Source organism: Etheostoma cragini, chromosome 2 (genome assembly GCF_013103735.1).
Source record: "Etheostoma cragini isolate CJK2018 chromosome 2, CSU_Ecrag_1.0, whole genome shotgun sequence".
In the NCBI taxonomy this organism is placed as follows: Eukaryota; Metazoa; Chordata; class Actinopteri; order Perciformes; family Percidae; genus Etheostoma; species Etheostoma cragini.
The window spans coordinates 14,127,690-14,132,770 of NC_048408.1; the positions used below are offsets into that span (position 1 = coordinate 14,127,690).

The 5,081-nt window shown below is 39.6% G+C and overlaps 2 long non-coding RNA genes across 2 annotated transcripts in view; both read right to left on the reverse strand.

The window, feature by feature from the left end:
• Positions 1 to 1,762, reverse strand: part of LOC117955881 — a 22,203-nt gene extending 20,441 nt beyond the window's left edge. Inside the window, exon 1 of the long non-coding RNA XR_004659154.1 lies at positions 1,753 to 1,762. This is a non-coding gene — a long non-coding RNA (uncharacterized LOC117955881). The remainder of the gene's footprint in view (positions 1 to 1,752) is intronic.
• LOC117955846 lies at positions 21 to 972 on the reverse strand. The gene is made up of 3 exons (XR_004659140.1): positions 837 to 972; positions 653 to 726; positions 21 to 530 (listed from the first exon to the last, which is right to left on the reverse strand). It is a non-coding gene; the product is annotated as an uncharacterized LOC117955846 (long non-coding RNA).
• Positions 1,763 to 5,081: the final 3,319 nt, after the last annotated feature.

Consider the following 5,081-nt stretch of genomic DNA (forward strand, 5'->3'; position numbering starts at 1 on the left):
AAGAACGACAACAAATTTGATCAGTGTTTTCCATAAGGTTTATTCAGCAGATATGACATAAAAAGGAAAACACACATTTAACTAGAATAAAAGGTGTTAAAGCACCCCTGGTTAAGAAAACATAATTTCAATTTAAAATATTGATCATCAACTGTGTTTTGTTTATGAGAAAAATGTAATACATTCAATACATGATCAATGGTCAATGATCTGTGGTAAAAGTCAGGATTTTAAGTTTTAGGAGCTGGGGTAGTGGGAGCTGCAGTAGGAGTAGTGGCAGCTTTAGTAGTAGTAGTGGCTGCAGTAGTAGTAGTGGCTGCAGTAGTAGTAGTAGTTGTGGCTGCAGTAGTAGTAGTGGCTGCAGTAGTAGTAGTGGCTGCAGTAGTAGTTCGTTGTTGCTGAAGGTAGTAATACAAGAACTGGAACCACTGGTTACGAGTAGGCTGCCGGGAGGAGGGATTTCTCACCTCATTTGAATTCGAGTCAGAATCAGACTTTGACCGAGCAAGTCGTTTGTGCTCCATATCCGTCTGTAGAAAATCAACAAGTTGCAAGTTTGATATTGCCTGCATTATACTATTACAATAATAGTAATGGTATCAACACAGAAGAACCCTGGTAGCAATATTAACTATGAAAATGTTACACTTACAGGATTAGCCAGAGCGAAGCTCAGGAGGCATCCGAGCACAAATACTACCTTCAGCATGGTTACAGTGATCACACCTGTTGAAAAGGAAACAACATGCTCCGATGAACAGCTTCTTCAAAAATATCAGGAAAATCAGCAGCAACCGCACACAGAAAAACGTACATCAAAAGATTCATATAATTACCTTCAAGTCTTTACCACTCCAGCAGATTGTCTCGCAGAAGTTGGAAGAGGTTGATGTAGTGTTGCTCTGAATGCTGAGCTTTTCTTATATACAGTTAGAGGAGAGGATGTCAGTTCATTAGCATACAGCAATGTTGGGAAATAGTGAATCTTATGAAATCCTCTACCTCCACATTTCAAGGTGTTGCTAATCATCAAACATGGTTGGAAACCACACCTGGATTTTATGAAATGTAGCATTCATTTACAATTGTTCACCCAAATTCAATCCAATTTCAAAACTATTCACACAGATCTCCAAAAGGCATCTTAGCAAACACAATTCTAAAATGCTCTGATGTAAAACAAAACACATGCATCCACTCTTGTACCATAACACTGTCAATATTTGTTACTCGTTACACAATGACCTTTAACAACCCATATTGCAAAATGTATCACTTATCTTTATAAAAGTATCTTTATTTTTTCATTTACCATAAACCAAGATTCCATTTTTACAGTAAACGTCACTTCATTGTTGAATCCATCAAGCTACATTGCAGTGCATGTCACACAAATTAATCAAAAAAAGCTTCAATAGTAGGTAAAGTAAAATGTTATTTCTAAGGTGCTTTTCACAGACAACACAAAATACGAGACAAAAAGAAAAAGCATACACAGTTAAATGACCATGTGAGCACATTTTAAAAGTCCAAAGCGTGCATATACCTAATGAAAACACAATCACATTTAAAATTAAAAACTACACAATGTGCAGAACAAATTCAGACAGGTTAGTCAAATCAGGTATGTCTTTAAAATAATCCACAAAAACTGCAGACTTTATGGGTGGAAGCACAATATTCCAAAGTTGAGTTGCTACAGACTTAAAACCTTGTTCACAACAAGCCTTAACCTGAGTGTGTGGGACAAACAACACATTTGACATGACAAATATGGGTGAAGTAGCTAAGTCACATACTGTATGCAAGAGCCTCACTTTGCAAGAGCATGTATAAGAGTTAAGATTTTAAACTAAACCGGTAAAGAGATTTAAGTACAGGGGTAGTGTACAATCATCTAAGTGAGAATTAGTAAATGTGAGATGAGATGCAGGCATGTAAGCATCTCAAGTTCAGCAGTTGAAACTACAGAGCTCAGTTTAAGAATGTTTCTTGATAGGAAAAATCTAGATTTGGTCAGTTGCTAAACATTGGTGTCAAAAGTCTCAAATATTACCCCAAAATCATGCAGGTTGGACCGGACAGCATCGTAAAGAGTCCTAACATATAGCAAGATCATGGGGGCAACTTGCTTTTTGAGCAACAACCACAACCACTGTCTTGTCAGTAACAAAGCTGTAAGACAGTTTTGCAAGCCAGTCCTTAACAGTGCTTTAAACAGTCAGTGGACTCCATGTGTTCAAATGAAAATTGGAAGTTGATATCTTTGGCATATAACTGCTTTGCAATTTTAAATATGTTTATGATCTGACCCAAGGGCAGCATAAGTAAACAGAATATTAGGTGCCCCAGAACCGAGCCCTGCAGGGTCAGCACAAAGGAATCTTACACACTGGCTCCAATATAGACATTTGAACTTCTGTCAGTTAGATAGGATTAAAACCAGTCTAAAGCTTTGTCTCATATGTACACTTAACAAGTTAACCTCTTTATCAGGATAAGATCTGCTGTGTCCAATGTAGAATTGAGGTCAAGTACCACCAACGCAAAACAATCACGTGCATTAGAGGACGTTAAAATATCCGTAGAAACCTTTGGAAAAGCAGCTTCAGACAGACTAAGGTACAATAGTATCTGAAAAGGGAAGCTCTGCTTTTCACAAATGATTTGTGTTTTAATTTCAAAACCATCTATTATTCTATTTGTGAGCAACTCATCATGCATTTATATGCTGACTTGAACATACAGACGGGACTGGTGTAAAGACCGTCTTCACAGTTACAATCTTAACGGATGAAAAGAAGTCTACAGACTTTCAAGTGAATATAAAAAACAGAAGTCAATCATTTACTTATACGTTGCTTCATTAATTAGGGCCCTGGTGCCGAAGGCCCTATTAGAATTGAAGGAATTATTATTTATTGAATTTCTGAGGGACAATGTTTTTAGTTAAAGTCTGTTTTTTCAAGTAAGCCAGGTGATCGTTTTAATTTCCCATTTGAGGGATGACAGGTAAGACAGGTAGCGGGAGAGGTGGGAAGACAAAAGGGAGTCAAAAGGCCATGATAATCACACATGAATGGGGACAGGAAATGGTTGGAACTAAGCTGTATTTGTTCTTGTTCATCTGGAAAACACATTTAAGAAAAAAAAAGGATTTCATACAGCAATGTCTTATTCTGTGGTGTTCATAATTGTTTTGAAAGTGGGGTACAGCATGTGTCCAGGTACTGTCCTGATCACTCTCATTGGTTCTTCATTTGTTTGCTCTACTCAGAGACCCTAAAGAACAAATGATCTCACATCAAAAAGCCTTTAGACAGACCTCAATTACCTGAATTAGGCATTGATAACAATACCTCAACACCACCACAGGAGTTAAATGAACATGTGACTCATAGAAAGATTGGAAGATTGTTGTTTGTGATACTTGCAGGGTAGGAGGAATACAATGGTGGGAAGCAAAACATCAAAACTAGCTCTTTTATAGGTGAGATAGTCATTTTTGTTTGTAGGGTGTGGCAAGATTTACTGCCACTGTTGGTTATCCATAGCACAAAACACAGGCAGACAATTTGCATGCATCCATCTTTGTCCGCTTACACAGGTTGGGTCGAGAGGGCAGCAGCTCCAGCAGGGAACCCCAAACTTCCCTTTCACGAGCCATATTTACCAGCTCTGACTGGGGGATCCCGAGACATCCCCTCAGGTTGGAGATTTAATCCCTTCACCTAGTCCTGAGTCTTCCCCAAGCCCTCCTCCCAGCTGGACATGCCTGGAACACCTCCCTCAGGTGGCATCCTTACCAGATGCCCGAACCACCCCGAGCAGCGGCTCTACTCCAAGCTCCTCACGGATGACTGAGCTTCTCACCCTATCTCTAAGGGAGACACCAGCCGCCCTCCTGAGGAAACCCATTTTGGCCGCTTGTACTCTGGATCTTGTTCTGTCGGTCATGACCCCGCCTGCCTTCATGACCATAGGTAAATTGAATGTTATACCGTCCAATTCTCCTACTAATCTCCCACCCACTCACTAACAAGACCCCAAGGTATTTAAACTCCTTCACTTGGGGTAAGGACTCATTCCCTATCTGGAGTAGGCACTCCATTGGTTTCCCACTGAGGACCATAGCCTCAGATTTAGAGGTGCTGATCCTTTGGTTGCGAACCAACCCGATGAATGCTATAGGTCGCAGGCCGATGATGCCATCAGGACAACATCATCTGCAAAAAGCAGTGATGAGATCCCCAGCCCACCGAACTGCAATCACTCCCCACCCTGACTACGCCTCGATAGCCTGTCCATAAATATTACAGGATTGGTGACAAAGTGCAACCCTAGGGTAGGCCAAACCTCGCCTGAAATAAGTCTGACTTACTGCAGAGAGTAATTTACAGGCAAACTGTATTTATTTTTTGACTTCTCACAATTATGAACACAACTTTACAACTACTAACTGTGCGCCACCGCCTGCCCTGCTACTGATAGGCGCACATTTCTTTGCTCAACATTTTAACAAGAAACTTAACAAAATGGTTTCTCACAGTCTAGACCTTTCTCTGTGCTGTGTGGCAGTCACCTGAAGGTCCAACAGGGAGAGTTTAATTAGTACAATAAGGAACAGCTGAGACAACTGACTCACCTGGAAATGCTACCCTGCTATATCTACACACCTCTTTCCACTGTGGCTGATTGCAGACCACGCCCAACTCCACATAAAAAAGGTTATGTTCAGCTGCTAATTTAACACATTGTTTTTAAAGAAAATACTATTACCCTGGATTCAAATAATTATTATTGTAAGCCATGTAGGGTGTGTAATTTTGTCATGGTTCTCATTTTTCAGATCCACTTTTCAAAAACATTTTAACCCATCAGTTATCCTATCAGCTCTCAAAGTGGTCTCAAGATTCAGTAAGGTGTTAAAACTGTTTATCATTCTAATAATTTCTGATACACACCATTCAAGTTTCATTATTGTTCCACATAAATATGGATTTTAAGAACGACAACAAATTTGATCAGTGTTTTCCATAAGGTTTATTCAGCAGATATGACATAAAAAGGAAAACACACAT